This window comes from Monodon monoceros, unplaced genomic scaffold (genome assembly GCF_005190385.1).
Source record: "Monodon monoceros isolate NGI ecotype Baffin Bay Population unplaced genomic scaffold, NGI_Narwhal_1 Super_Scaffold_2, whole genome shotgun sequence".
Taxonomy (NCBI): Eukaryota; Metazoa; Chordata; class Mammalia; order Artiodactyla; family Monodontidae; genus Monodon; species Monodon monoceros.
This window is the reverse complement of record NW_021703776.1, coordinates 8,885,822-8,902,375: the sequence shown is the minus strand read 5'-3', so window position 1 is coordinate 8,902,375 and position 16,554 is coordinate 8,885,822. Positions and strand designations below refer to the sequence as shown.

Here is a 16,554-nt window from a genome sequence, read left to right as displayed (position 1 = left end):
TCGTTGCTTCTGCTGGCTGCTTTTCATAGATTCCGAGGGTTTCTCCGTGCTAATGGGAACTCCCTCCGCGGCGGGCACTGTTTCCAGGCCTGGCAGCCCTTCTCCTCAGCGCCTTCCCGCTGGCGTTAGGTTAGCCGCCCAACCTAAAGGAAAGAAACTCGGAAATGGGGTCGGCGTCCCCGCTCCCGCTGCGAAGTTGAGGGACGGGCGCGAAGGAGGGCTTGTCTGCCCATGGCCGCTCCCCACGGCTGCCCTCCCCCCTCCCCAGGCGGCGTGCGGGCCCGGTTGTCCCCGGGACGGCACGCCCGCGGTCGCCGGGGCCCAGGCCCGGGCTCGGGGCCAGTTCTCACCCGCTGCAGTTTGAAACCTTTGCTTCTTTTCACAGCTGTCTGCACTGACCGCGCCGGGCAGCGTTCCGGGTGCGCGGAGCCGTCCGTCCCCGCGGAGATTTGGTTCTGGCGGAATTTCCCCAGGCGGGCATTTCAGAAGTATCACCAGGTGGGCGGATGCTGTCCCAAAGTGAGATTTCTCTTTCGTCTGACACGGGGGACCCTGAGTCTTTAAGGAAATGTAACTTGAGTTCGAGGAGAGGAAGGGGCTGAGCTTCTAAGTAAGAGTTTGGAAAAATGCGAGTGAAGGTGTAGACGAGCGTGAGGAAGGAGGGGCCTGTCAAGGTGGAGGTAGAGAGCAGTGTGCCCAGATGAATGGAAAACCTGACAAGTAGGTGGAAGAGTTAGGAGTTAATTCAGTAATCAGTAACCATTGTTAATTGCTGCCCCTCCTTTCCTGTTTCTGGCCTGAGTGACTGGCATTACACGTCTGCCAAGGCATCCACCTGTGAGTTCACCATCAAACAGTCACCGAGTGATTTGTTGACACTGTTGGGAGGCACTGTGCTGGGTATTGGGGATTCAGGGGTTGGCAAAATAGACCTGTCCCTGCCCTAACGGTCCTTGACAGCAGGGGTCAGATGTTACAGAAGTAAACAGGCAAATGTGTGAATTACAAGAAATGCAAGTGCATGGAAGGGAAGAAACAGTGCTTTGAGAGAAGCAGAGTAAATGGAATTTAGAAAGGGTGTAATTTAGCAGTGTTCCACGAAGAAAGAGCAAGTATAAAGGCTCTTGAAGTGAGAAAGACTTGTCCCTTGTGAAGGGACTTAAAGCAGGCCAGTTTGGCTGCTGTAATTCTGACCAGATCCCTCTACTTCCTGAATATCAAATCTGGCTTTTTTTATTTGCTGTGTGTATTGCCACTGATTCAGTTTAGCCTTTGTCATTTTTCTCCTGGATCAGTGCAAAAACCTGTTAACTAATGTCCTATTCTCTTCCTCCTTCATTGCACCCTCCACTGTTTCTAAAATACAAATCTTACTATATTTTCCTTTAACCTCACTGACTTGAGAACAAAATTCAAACCCTTAGCATGGTATAGAAAGCCCTACCTTTTTCTGGCCCCTGCTTATCTTATGTTTTGTTGCTTCTCCCTACCACCCCTGAAACTCCATCTTGCCTTTGCACATGCCTTTGCTTGAAACAGTCCTCAGTCTCAGCTGCTCCCTGGCTAACTTTTAATTATCTTTCAAGGGCCACCCCAGACATCACTTTCTTCAGTATGTCTTCCTTGACACCCCTGATTTGGATTAAGTGCCCTGTATGACCCAGTGTATTCTACTGTCATCAGTCCTTGTCATGCTGAACTGTGTTGGTCTCCCTTGGCGCACGGAACTCTTTTTTTAGGTTGTCATTGTTTGCTTGGTACAGTACCTAGTACCATGAAAATGTCACTTGGCTAATGAAAAGAAAGAATACTAACTCATGTTTAGGCCACTTAGATAGGCAGTGTGGTCTGTGGAAAGACTTGAGTTTGAATCCAGACTCCTTTACTTACTAGTTGTGTGATCTGGGTGAGGGATTTAATGTTATCTATTTTGTCATTTGTAAAACTGAAAATAGCAATACCTATTGTACAGGTTGTGACCGAGCACTAGTTCAATAATGTATGAGAAAGTATTTAGCACTGTACCTAGCGTGTAATAAATACCCAATAAATGTTAACTTCTTTCCTTAACAGGAAATTCATTTTCTCACTTGCCACTCTCTACCCCTTAGCCTTCGTGTCATTGATTCAAATTTTGATGAAAATGGAGTCAGATTGACAGAAACTGGTTCTCATCACAGACAATAGTAATCCCTTTAGTGATTTATACATCTTGTTTAGAGATGAATGAAATATATTGAGGCCCACAGACTGAAGGAAAATGGATGGAAGTTTTCTGGCATCTGTAAACAGAAAAACTGCCTATTAACTGTTTTATAAAGCAAGTGTGTTAGTGAATAAAGTCTAATTTACAGTGAACTAGGGTTGCAAAGAAGGCAGCATGAGCTCATAAGGAGCACATCTAACCAGAGAATCTTAGGTACTAGCATCTATAAATTATAAACACTAAACATTAACAAATGATTCAGCTTTGCTGGATTCAACCCAGTAAGATACAGTGGAATGTTTCTCGTAGTGTGGTCCCTAGGCAGCAGCATCAGCACCACCTAGAACTTGTTAGAAATGCAGATTCTGACCCCCAACCACACCTACTGAATCAGAAAGTGGGGTGGGGCTCATCAAGCCCTGCAGGGGATTCTGGTGCACACTAAAATGTGAGAACCACCAGTATAGTACATATAATATATATAGTATATAGTATAGTATAAGCTATGGTACAGAGTTCCAATGCCCTTTTCAAAACGGAGGCACTTATTCCTTCAGCTCCTGAGAGTGTTGGCCGATCATTGCCCGGTAGTCTCTTCCCAGGAATTGTACTCAGCCAGAAGGAGCTGCATCACCCAAGGTTAACCCCTTTTCAGCGGGCAGCCTACTTCCAATGACTGGTGGAAGTGGGGTAACTGCACAGCTGCTTTGCCTTAATTTGGGACAACTCTGAAGGGCCGTTCCAGCTCCAGAATTTTCTGTGTGATTAACACCAGTGCTTGAACTGTATGGCAGTTCAACTTCTCCCTCTACTTAATCCTGCTTCCTTCATTTTCTTATAGTAATGTTGCCAAGAGTATTACTGTGGAATCACAGTAAACTTCTTGAAGGCAGTTAGAGTCTGCTGGGAAGCCTGATCTAAGACGATGGCTTTTCTCTGCAAAAATTTAGTCACTTTTTGATAGGGCAGTATATTCACATGTACAAATATTTAAAGGTACAAAGGCTGAACAGTGAAAAGACCTTCTCCAGTTATCCATTTTACCTATGCATAGGCAGCCAGTGTTGTCAGCATAGTAGAAGTATTTTAGCCTTTAGAGAGGAGAGCCTTAATAATTACATAGTTTTTGCGGTGCACAGGCCTCTCACTGTTGTGGCCTCTCCCGTTGCGGAGCGCAGGCTCTGGACGCGCAGGCTCAGCGGCCAGGGGTCACGGGCCCAGCCGCTCCGCGGCATGTGGGATCTTCCCGGACCGGGGCACGAACCCGCGTCCCCAGCATTGGCAGGTGGACTCTCAACCACTGCGCCACCAGGGAAGCCCTGATTCCAGGAGTTTTTAATCCCTGTGTTCAGTTTTAAATTTCCCTTTAACACTGCAGTACTCCCCCTAAATATTATAAAGCCTTTAAGAGACAGAAATTTTCTTCTAGTCAGTCTAGTAAAGGACAGTCAAATTCTTTTTATTTTTTAAAACATCCCTGCTCTTCCCTGGTGGTCCAGTGGGTAAGACTCTGAGCTCCCATTGCAGGGAGCCCGGGTTCAATCCCTGGTTGGGGAACTAGATCCCACATGCATGCTGCAACTTAGAGTCCGCACGCCGCAACTAAGAAAGTCTGCATGCTGCAGCGAAGATCCATTGTGCCTCAACTAAGACCCAGTGCCGCCAAAAATAAATAAATATTAAAAAGAAAAAAAATCTCTGGAGGTTTATGCCAGATCCCAGTGGCTGGGCAGCTATTTCCATGAGCCAGAACCTGCCAGGTTCTAATGAGGTCAATCAGGATGCAGTATCCACCTACTTACTACATTCAGCTTTGTGATTCTGAGGCTGGGACTCTGCAAACACTTCTGCTTTGCCTTCTGCTTCCCTGCTAGGCTTTGCCAGTAGGGAGCACTAGAGGGAAACTCCAAGAGTGGAGGAGGGAGAAGGGACTTTTTCCTTTCTGTGTGCTTTCTGTTCCTCCGAGCATCATCACCCAGCCAATGCTTCTTTACTCTGGCAGCAGCAGTTCCTTTGGTAGGAGCAGCTAAATCAGCTTTTCTAACATTTGTGAAACCAGCCTCATTGCTCCCTCCCCCTCGACGAGCAACCAGCCAGCTCCTTCCTTAGAGGTTTGAGTTCTTCCTAGCTTCACAGGCCCCTTCCTCTAGGTTTCTAAGGTTTTCCCTTTGTTTCTTCAAGGTAACTGCTATTTGTTAACCTCTATGACACCTTAGAGTTCTCTTTTTACCCTTTAACAGTTAACTTTGTATTCAGTTACCAATACTTCGTTAGTTCTCTCTGTTCAAATAACTGGTGTTTTCTGCGACCTGAATGGACCTTGACTGATAAGCCTATGATATATATATTTCCAGTTTTTTATTATGGAAAGTTTTAAACATATACAAAGTAAAAATAGTAAAATGAACCTGATGTTCCCTTCACACAACTGTAATGATCATCAACTCATGGCCACTTTTGTTTTATTTTACATTCATATATACATCTGCCCCTCCCCTCACTGGATTATGTTGAAGCAAATCCAAAGTAAAGGAAAGGGGCAGCAAATATTTTTACAGGAAAATAGTTTCCTTACAAAAACCTTGGGTCATCTTGAATTTGTGCAATGTGCATGCATTGCTTACCTAAACAAGACAAAAAAGAAGAGCAAACAAAAAGCAAGCAGAATGAAGAAAAAAGATTAGAGAGAAAAATAAATGAAATAGAGAAGAAAAACAATAGGAAAAAAATTAATGAAATCAAAAGTTGGTTCTTTGTAAAGTTCAACAAAATTGACAAATCTTTAGACTGAACAAGAAAAAAAGAAGATTCAAATTACTAAGAAGTTAAAGGGGAAATCACTACTGACCTTACAGAAATAAAAAGGACTATCAGGGAGTACTTTTGAACAATTGTGTGCCAGCAAATTAAATAACCTAGATGAAATGGGCAAATTCCTAGAAAGATATAATAAACTACTGAAACTGACTCAAGAAAAAAATAGAAAATCTGATAGACCTATGACAAGTAAATTGAATTAGTGACTTAAAATCTTCCTACAAAGAAAAGCCCAGTCTTCACTGTTGAATTCTATCCGATATTTAAAAAAGAATTAATACCAATCCATCACAAACTCTTCCAAAAAATAGAAGGGTACATTTCCCCATTCATTATATAATGCCAGTGTTACTCTAATACCAAAATGAGACAAAGATACAACAACAAAAAACCCCACTGGCCAATATCCTTTTAATCCAATCAATATGCCATATTAATAGAATAACGGGCAAAGACCACATGATCATCTCAATGGAGGCAGGAAAAGCATATAACAAAATGCAACACTCTTCATCAAAAAAACATTCAACAGCTAGGATTAGAAGGGAACTTCTTTAACCTGATATATGTCACCTGAAAAACCCACAGCTAATATCATACTTAACAGTAAAAGAATACTCACTCCTGAGATCCGGAACAACATGAGGATGTCTGCTCTTGCCACTTTTATTTAACATTGTACTGGAGCTTCTAGTAAGGACAATTAGGCAAGAAAAAGAAATAAAAGGCATCCAGATTGGAAAGGAAAAAGTTATCTCTTCACAGATGACATGATCTTGTATATATGGAAAATCTTAAGGAATCCACTAAAAGAGCTATTGAGGGACTTCCCTGGTGGTCCAGTGGTTAAGACGTCGCCTTCCAATGCAGAGGGTGTGGGTTCGATCCCTGGTTGGGGAGCTAGGGTCCCACATGCCTTGCGGCCATAGGGCCAAAACATAAAACAGAAGCAATATTGTAACAAATTCAATAAGACTTTAAAAATGGTCCACATCAAAAGAAAAAACTTGGGGGCTTCCCTGGTGGCGCAGTGGTTGAGAGTCTGCCTGCTGATGCAGGGGACACAGGTTCGTGCCCCGGTCCCAGAAGATCCCACATGCCTCAGAGCAACTAAGCCTGTGCGCCACAACTGCTGAGCCTTTGCTCTAGAGCCCATGAGCCACAACAACTGAGCCTGTGTGCCACAACTACTGAAGCCCATGCACCTAGAGCCTGTGCTCCACAACAAGAGAAGCCACCGCAATGAGAAGCCCGCACACCGCAACGAAGAGTAGCCCCCACTTGACACAACTGGAGAAAGCCCACGTGCAGCAAGGAAGACCCAAAAGAGCCAAAAATGAATAAAAATTAAAAAGAAAAGCTTAAAAAAAAAAAAGTCAATTGTGGGACTTCCCTGGTGGTTCAGTGGTGAAGAATCCACCTTACAATGCAAGGGACGCAGATTCGATCCCTGGTCAGGGAACTAAGATCCCACATGCCATGGGGCAACTAAGACCACGCACCACAACTACTGAGCTCTCACGCCTCAACTAGAGAGCCTGTGTGCCACAGACTACAGAGCCCACGTGCTCTGGAGCCTGCACACCACAACTAGAGAGAAACCCACATGCCACAGTGAAAGATCCCGCATTCCTCAACGAAGATCCCACGTGCCACAACTAAGACCCAACGTGCCAAAATAAGTAAAATAAAAAAATAAATAATAAAATAAATCTTTTAAAAAGTCAATTATATTCCATATATTAGCAATGAATAAACTGAAAAGCACTTCCATTTATGATAGTATCTAAAAGAATAAAGTACTTGGGAGTAAATTTCACAAAAGAAGCACGACATACTTTGAAAACTACAAAACATTGGTGAAAAAAATTAAAGATCTAACCAGAATCTCAGCTTGCTTCTTTGTACTCATTGACAAAACCATCCTAAAATTCATATGGGAATGTAAGAGAGCAAGAATAGGCAAAATAATCTTGAAAAAGAATGAAGTTGGAGGACTCAATATTTCTCGATTTTAAAACTCATCTCTGCTTATTTTCATAAAAATATTACCTTTTAATAAATCAAAGTCTTGGGCAAATGCTAAATCTTGGACAAATGGGACACTGAGACAACAGACAAAAATGGGACTGTCTAGAACAAACACTACCTGTGGGAAGGTTGGGGATGGATGGAGACAGTTAAGAACAAGACTTCTCAATTTCCTTTTCATTTTCTTTTGATTTTGAAATATGTAAACGTCTATTTTAAAAGTTAAAGAGAGGGCTTCCGTGGTGGCGCAGTGGTTAAGAATCCACCTGCCAATGCAGGGGACGTGCGTTCGATCCCTGGCCCAGGAAGATCCCACATGCCGCAAAGCAACGAAGCCCGTGCGCCACAACTACTGAGCCTGAGCTCTAGAGCCTGCAAGCCACAACTACTGAGCCCACATGCCACAACCACCGAAGCCTGCGCGCCTAGAGCCCATGCTCCACAACAAGAGAAGCCACTGCAATGAGAAGCCCACGCACCACAACGAAGAGTAGCCCCCACTCGCTGCAACTAGAGAAAGACTGCGTGCAGCAACAAAGACCCAACACAGCCAAAAATAAATAAAAAAAAAAAAAGTTAAAGAGAAAAGCAAGAGATAAAATAGTGTATAGAATGCCATCTGGGGCTTCCCTGGTGGCACAGTGGTTGAGAGTCCACCTGCCGATGCAGGGGACACGGGTTCGTGCCCCGGTCCTGGAGGATCCCACATGCCGAGAATACCACATGCTGTGGAGTGGCTGGGCCTGTGAGCCATGGCCGCTGAGCCTGCGCATCCGGAGCCTGTGCTCCACGATGGGAGAGGTCACAACAGTGAGAGGCCTGCGTACCGCAAAAAAAAAAAAAAAAAAAAAAAGAATGCCATCTGTTTATTAAAAACAAAACAACCCACCTGTCTATAGTTTCTTCTTATTTTTAAAAATGTTTATTTATTTGGTTGCATCAGGTCTTAGTTGCGGCACACAGGATCTTTGGTGCGACACGTGGGCTCAGTAGTTGCGGTGCTCGCGGGCTTAGTTGCCCCGCAGCATGTGGGATCTTAGTTCCCCAACCAGGGATGGAACCTGTTTCCCCTGCATTGGAAGGTGGATTCTTAACCACTGGACCACCAGGGAAGTCCCTATAGTTTTTTTTTTTTTAAACATCTTTATTGGAGTATAATTGCTTTACATTGTTGTATTAGTTGCTGCTGTATAACAAAGTGAATCAGCTGTACACATACATGTATCCCCATATCTCCTCCCTCTTGTGTCTCCCACCCTCCCTATCCCAGCCCTCTAGGTGGACACAAAGCACCGAGCTGATCTCCCTGTGCTATGCAGCTGCTTCCCACTAGCTATCTATTTTACATTTGGTAGTATATATAAGTCTATGCCACTCTCTCACTTCGTCCCAGTTTACCCTTCCCCCTCCCCATGCCCTCAAGTTCATTCTCTACGTCTGCGTCTTTATTCCTGTCCTGCCCCTAGGTTCTTCAGAACCTTTTTTTTTTTTTTTTTTTTTAGATACCATATATATGTGTTAGCATACGCTATTTATTTTTCTCTTTCTGACTTACTTCACTCTGTATGAAAGTCTCTAGGTCCATCCACCTCACTACAAATAACTCAATTTCGTTTCTTTTTATGGATGAGTAATATTCCATTGTATATATGTGCCACATCTTTACCCATTCAAAAAATATGGAACGCTTCACAAATTTGCGTATCATCCTTGCGCAGGGGCCATGCTAATCTTCTCTGTATTGTTCCAATTTTAATATATGTGCTGCCTAAGTGAGCATCCTATAGTTTCGTTTTAAACAATATTCTGGGGCTCCTCAAGTTTGACTTGTAGTCAGTGAAAAGACAAAAGTATAAGAAATTCTCTTGTTATTCCAAGTAAAAAGTTTCTCAGCTTGCTGTAAAAGAAAGGGTTAGGATTATAGTATGTAATAGTTTAACACAGACATCTGGTCAAAAATGAGTAAGAAATATAAATTCTATTTTTTATTTATTTCTATAAAACCTATAGCTATCTTTTGGGTAGGTTCCTAGAAATGGAATTGCTGGATCAAAGGGTAACTTCTTAGGTAATGTTGCTAGGTATTGCCAAATGTTTTCACAGGGGATTTTGTGGTCCCACAGCAATATATGAATGTGCCTGTTTACCCACAGAATTGCCAATGGCTGCCAATGGAGTTTATTGTCAGACGGTTGGGTGGTTTTTTTTTTTTTTTTCCTCATCTGGTAGGTGGGAAATGGTATCTCAGTATAGCTTAAATTTTCATTTCTCTTACGAATGAGATTGAACATATAACTATGGACCATTTGTATAACTTTTTTTTCTATGGATTGTCTGTATCTATTTCTTATACACACGTGATTTGCTTTTTACCTTGATGTATTCAGAATCCCCAGGACCCAAATAAAGGATCCAGGAACTGCCATGGCAGAATAGTCATATTTTCTTAACTGTTGCCACTCTTTGCCTGTAAGTAAGGCTATAATGCCACAAAATAAATAGTTCTAGCACAGGGAACTGAAAAACTGCCAGTTATGGAGAGTTTAGCTCTTCTTCTGGGAACCTGGATCAGTCTGGAGAGTTGTCATTGGAACATTATGTGTGTCAGTCATCTATTAATATTGAATTTTAACAATGGTAGAGTACCTTCTCCTGAGCGTAGTAACCTGTGTGCTCCTTGTTTCAAAGTTAGTACAGTGAAAACATCACAATGCCCGGTCACTGAATCCTGGGAAGACCAAGTTTGTGGGCTTGATGGGCACGTGGAAAGGCCCCCTGTTGGGCCTAAAGAATCAAAGAATGACCACTGCCTCCTGCTCTACTCTGGAACACACCCTAGCAACTGTCAGGCCTGGTCCTTAGAGGGCAGATGAAAGCAGCTTTTAGGGAAAATAGAAGAGCTAGCCCCATCAAAGTGTGACCTTTGAAGTCTAAATGGTAGGTGCAGTGTAGAAACTCCAAAACAAAAGCCCCCAAAATTCCCCATAAACTTGTTTCTTGTCCACAAAAGAGAAAACCTTGAGCTGACGAAAGTTGGGGAGAGTTGAGCAGTTGTATCCGAAAGAGAACTTGCAGTCCCCACCAGAAAAGGTATGGTGTGGAATGAGGAGTAGACAAATGAAATCCCACTGCTCTGATGAGTCACTTTCCTGAGTGATGTCACCAGCTGGGTTTTCACTGCTGGAAAGTCAGCAGCTGCTGGACTAGAACATTCCACATTGCTGACAACAGATCTCCTTCCGTCAGAAGACTGTTTTCTTTTATTCTTCCTCAGAACCTAACATGCTTTCTCTTTTTACATTATTTATACTAGCGTGGGGAATCTGCCTTTCTGTCCTGAACTATGCATTATAGAGGACACTATATATTCATAGGGTGGTTTCTGAATTCTGAGCAAAATCTTCAAGGTCAGAAGCAGCTAGATGTAGGTATAATTTTTTTTAATGTACAGACAAAAATACCTCACTGTAGGTCTTATAACAAATTATTCATTAACAATAATTTCTTAACACAAAAGCTAAGGGTAACTGGGTCCCTGTACCCAGCTGAAAGAATTCTCAGCAATCACTTCATTTATTGATTTATTAATTTTATATGCAAGTTGTTTACCTGAAAGACAAATACACACAAAGTAGAACAGATCTATGAAATGCAACCAGCAAATGCTCCATTTATCAGAACTCACGGAATACAGACATTTTCTCTAAATCTGGAGGCTGGAGAGTTCTTTGTTTTACCACCAGAGAAGGTATATTTGCCTGTGCCAGATTGAATGGAACCTAAAATAATGAAAATTAAATTACTTTTCAATTTAATTTCTGCATAAGAGTTGTTGGCTTTGTGGCACAGCTTAAAAATATGTACATTAGAAAATACCACAGGAAACAGCCATCAATGTACCTAACATGAACTCCTTATTAAACCTATTTAGTTAATACATTTTTTTCAATATATATCAATACATACATAAATGTGATTCGCCATTTAATACTGTTGAGTTTTTTTAAACTATCAAAAAATTTCAAAAGGAGGTATGCTAAATTATTTAACAGTAGTTACCTTTAAGAAGTGGGTTTGGAGAAAGAGAGCACATTCATTTTTATTTCTTTACAGTGATTCTCTTCTGTTCACATTTGTTAAAATAAGTATGCATTAATTTTTAAAAAAATATTTATTTGACTGTGCTGGGTCGTAGTTGTGGCATGTGGGATCTTTTTTTTAGTTCCAGCATGTGGGATCTAGTTCCCTGACCAGGGACTGAACCCAGGCCCCCTGCATTGGGAGCACAGAGTCTTAACCACTGGACCACGAGGGAAGTCCCTGCATTAATTTTTATAATGAAGGAAAGTTTGGAGATTATAACTGCCAAAAACAATGCCTGTCAATTATGAGGGGTAGTGAATAAATGAGGCCAAGGACAGGGCCGTTTTGAGGGTGGGATATCTAGGGAGAGCTTCCTGGAAGAGTCTCGAAGTTGAGAAGATGGGGAAGCCTGTGTGATGGTTGTGTCTTGGCCAGTCCTGTACCGATGGGTTCGAGAGCTTTAGTCCATCCTCCCCAGCCTCTGTTCTATAAACTACCCATGGGAATCCTGATCTATAGTTGAATAAATGGACCACTGCTCATTCTTACTGACTTGGCTATTTCTTGGTTTGACATCTAGGATAGGGAAAATACAAAATGACATAAAAGGAGCTATTTTCAGGTCCACATTGCTTTATGTCACTGATTTCGTATTGAGTACCTATCTGGTTCCAGTCCACTCCGGCAATGTGACTTGTGTAACCATTTGTGTTCTGGCGAGGACATGATTTTAACAGATAGAGGGTGTGCTGTTGGTACTTATGATTGAATTGGGGATCCTAAGCTGTTCGCCCTGATAGAAGACTAGCATTTTATTTTTTAATCGTTGATACAAATGAATCAAATTGGCATGTTTTTCTTTTATCTTTTTTAACTTGGGGAACTATTTTAAATTTTGTTCTCAGATACGTATCCTGAAAACAATGAGTGTGACCCACAGTTTCCACATGTGACTGCCTTCGGGCAGAAATCACATGAGGTTCTGCAGAGCTTTGTGGAATACCTGTGGATTCATCATGTGTCATCTTAGGCTCCTAGCATAGGCGTGTTCTCCTTTCTGTGGCAGTGTGGTATAGCAGATGAGAGAACCAATTTAGATGTGTGTTCACTCTTGCCACTGACTAGTTTGGAGCCCTTTATTGGGCCCACTGAGAGGTCTACCAGAGTACTACAGAAGAGAAGTTACCTCTTGAGTGGGGAATATCTTCTTTTATGGTTTCACTGCTGCTGTCTCTTTAAGGAGTAAAGGCCTGGGCCGGGAATTATGTTGCAAATCTAATTCTTTATTTCTCGACTGCCTGGATTGAGGCTTGGTTACTAGTGAGGGAGACTGGTTTACTCCGATCTCATTAGGAACCTCTCACTCAAAAAAAAAACCATTTATTTATTTATTTATTTTGGTTGTGCCGGGTCTTAGCTGTGGCACGCGGGCTCTTCGTTGTGCCATGTGGACTCCTTAGTTGCGGCATGCGGGAATCTAGCTCGCCGACCAGGGATCGAACCCGGCCGCCCTGCGTTGGGAGTGTGGAGTCTTACCCTCTTGACCACCAGGGAAGTCCCTCTAAATCTTTTTTTTTTTTTTAGACAATTTTTAAAAAATTTTATTTATTTATTTTTGCGTTGGGTCTTTGCTGCTGCGCGTGAGCTTTCTCGAGTTGAGGCGAGTGGGGGCTACTCTTCATTGCAGTGTGCGGGCTTCTCATTGCCGTGGCTTCTCTTGTCGTGGAGCACGGGCTCTAGGTGTACAGGCTTAGTAGTTGTGATGCGTGGGCTTAGTTGCTCTGTGGCATGTGGGATCTTCCCGGACCAGGGCTCGAACCCGTGTCCCCTGCATTGGCAGGTGGATTCTTAACCACTGCGCCACCAGGGAAGCCCCTCTTCATCTCTTCTTGATGGAAGCACGAGCAAGGAGGAGCACCTACTGGACCTGGTCAAAGCCCAGTGCTAGTGCTCACTACCCGTGAGCCTGGAGCCCGTGCCCCGGCGACGGGACCTCGCCCCTCCCAGGTCCTGACTGTATGATGAGAACACGGACCAGGGCTCTGAGCTGATTCTCCTACTCCTTCCTTCCTCTGTCCACCTACGCTGGGCCCACTTCCTCCCTGGGGTCTGGGGAAGCGACTTCTCAGGATTTGAGATTGCACAGAGGTGTTTTACTGAGGAGGGAGATATGTCTAGTAAGTTTGAGCTGCAACCCATCCTAGCCTCCTGGAGACCCAGGGTCACGTAAACCAGGACTTTTGAACCCTAAATATACCTCAGCCCAATGTGACTTAGTTCCTTCTAGTTCTTCCTAAAAGCTTTCTATTCTTTCTCCGGACTAAACTGTAAGTTCCACTCGGACCGTGGACCATATTTTCTACACCTAGTATATAATACATGGCATATAGTAGCTACCTAATAATGAACTGAATGAATGAATTTACAAATGGTATGACCTCACAAAGGTTATTTAAAAAGGTTTCATCACTGACCACCAGGTGGCTCTCATTTTCTTGAGAACCAAAGGCTTGGCTTCTCTGGGGAAACTAGACACTGTTGTAGGACCTTAGGATTTTTAAGTGTTAAAGATACTAGCTCAGTCACCCTATTAGTTTATGACAGATTCGGGGATAGTACCTAGCTTACAACATCCACAATACCGAAACTATGAAGTAAAACCCCTATTCCTTGAGGCGCTGGCTCCAATAGAACTCCTCAGGTTATAGCCTGGCTACATCTAGTCCTTAAATTTGTTAGGTGACAACTTCATACCAAGCTAAAAAATTCAGCGGGGCTATGGCAGAACTAATGCGTCAGGGTAAAGGCTTCCTGACCTCTGTCAGTTGGTGGCAAGTGAGGTAATTTTTACCAGAACTTTTGTGATTTCTGCAGCGAGTCTCAAAGAGTGATCCTCAACTAGCAGCAGCAGCATCACCTGGGAACTTGTTAGAAATGTAGCTTCTCAGGTTCCACCCAGACCTGCGCACTCAGAAACTTGGCAGGGTGGGTGGGTGGGTGGGGGTAGGTGGCTCAGTAATCAGCTCTCCAGGTGACTCCAGTGCACACTCAAGGGTTCTCTGTGCTAGTAAAAGCCCCAGATTTCCCCAGTGAGGGGGCTACCAATACAAAGCTCCATGATTCCATTTGCAAACTTTTCCCATGATTAGTTATTTGGGGGTTTAAGTGGTAGTGTGGGTAACGTGGGCAACAGGAGTCACAAGGTGAAAGCCATATGTTCAGGGAATGCTCTGCCATCCTGAGTTTCTTTTATTCCCTCTAGCAGAGATTCCCAGCCTTTCATCCCTTTCTCTTCGTACCGCAGGCCACTGGTTCTCATCCCTGACTGACTAGACTCCCTTGAGGGAGCTCAGGAATTAAGAGGTAGAACAGAACACACAAAACACTGGGTTTATGTCCCCCAAATTCTGATCCAGTTGGTCTGGATGGTGCCTGGGCATGAGTATTCAAGGCTCTCCAAGTGGTTCTGCAGCCAGCGTTGAGCACTGCCAGGTCAAAGAAGTGGACAGTCACAGGAAAATTACATACGTGTGTGGGCTGGGGTGGTGATAGGAGTAATTTATAGTAAGAGCTTCTAATACAGAGATCGATCATAGGGAGAACTAAAGGATTAAGCTATTTTAGGTCTTTTCCAACCCCACCCCTTATCTTCAGAAAAGCATGATTTACATACCAGTCTAGTTCAGTGGTTCTCAAAGGGTGATCCAGAAACCTCCAGAGGCCCAAGACTTTTAGGGAGTCCAGAAGTCTAATCTACTTTCCTAACAACATTGTTAGCTGCCTTGTTCACTTTCATTCTCTCACAAGTTTTTAAGTTTTCCAGAGGCTAAATGATACGAGGTCACTGCTCTATAGCAGATGGAACACGTACTTATGTTGTTTTTGTCTCGAAAACAATTCAGTTTCTAATAGATAGGTATCAATTGTTAAAGCCCTGAAAGATAAAAGCTCCTTTAAGGTCTTCAGTAAATTTTAAGGACGTAAAGGGATTCGTGAAACCAAAAAATTTGGAACTACAGCCAGGATGCATGGACATAAAATTTTTATTTTTCCTTTAGCTTGGGGTATAGGAGACTGGCCTAATCTACTCTCTAAGCAGTCAGTTATGATAAATGAGTGAACACATGGGGTAGCAGTTTCTTTACAGCCTTTGGAAATGATAGGGCCTAAAAGCAGGTAGAATAGAAAGAAATTAGGGGAAGCAACAAGTGGCCCGTCTGGAATATGAACCAAAGTATGAAACTATGTGCCACTTTGATTTACTCCATAGATTGCTTACTAACTAGAAAAGGGTTTTGGGAACCCAGAGGGTCTAGAACTGGCTGTATTTCAGATGAAATGTGCAACAGCTTTTAAGTCATTTCAAGTGGGAACTCACCCAATTCCAGACCCATTTACGAACCCCAGCAGATGGTGTGTGGTATTTCCCTCCTGGTCACCACGTAATCCCTTAAATTAGAGACACCAGCACAAGATTATCATTCACTTTTTCGCATACTTTATTTGTTACAAACATACAATTTTTTAAATATAGACTGTAAAACTCCATCTGCAAAAGTCTGCTATTGTAAGGAGTGCACACCAGCAGTAAGGATTTTTTCTCTATGAGTTTTTCTGTCAGTTTTGCTAGTTAGTGGTAAATACGGGACCCGCCATTTTACAGACCTGACTGAAGCTTCTGGTTGTATTCACATTGCTCTTTTGAAGCAGCCCTGCTCATCTCTAAATTGACCGGAATCTGAGCTTCAACCTCCAGGCAGTGAGATCAACAGCCCATTTACACTCTTTGAACGGTTTCCAGGAAGTATGATTACTGAATGGGTACTGCATTTCACGGATTTGTTTGAATTGCCCATGCAGCTCTGTGTTTGTTAAAGTGCATTCTTCTTTTAAAAAATAAGAGGAATAATCTTTACTCTTTAACCAAGGTACTTAAAAAAATGAACTTTTTGGTCTCTCAGCAGATATTCCCAAATTGATCCTATCACTACAAATTTTAGTGTTCTATTTACAAATATTTATAGGCTAACAGGTGTAGGGACCTTATAAAATTAAAGGTGCATTTTCTCTTGAAGCAGAAATCAGTTCTACAAATTCATACATAGGAGTACACACTTGGTTTACAATGCACAAGCTTATGGATATTTACAGAGACTGAAGACATCCTCCAAAACCCCCTTTAAAGTAACTTCTAAACTCTACTTGTAAATCTAGATCAGGAAGCTCTGTCTCCTGCTATCAGGATTTGGTTTTAATTCATTCAAATTACTTCTATAGATTCTCTACTGGCAGGACATCAGTCCCAACTTTGGAGTGAAGAAAAATCTAGTCTAAGGAAGCCCCTGGTAGATATGACTGGCAGTGAAGGTTACTATAGAAAGTGTGTTATCTGGAAATATATATCAAGATGGATAGAC

The 16,554-nt window shown here is 42.8% G+C and overlaps 1 non-coding gene across 1 annotated transcript; it reads right to left on the bottom strand.

Moving 5' to 3' along the window:
- Positions 1-8,727: 8,727 nt before the first annotated feature.
- LOC114902164 lies at positions 8,728-8,834 on the bottom strand. Its single transcript, XR_003795389.1, has one exon. It is a non-coding gene; the product is annotated as a U6 spliceosomal RNA (small nuclear RNA).
- Between the last annotated feature and the right edge of the window lie 7,720 nt (positions 8,835-16,554).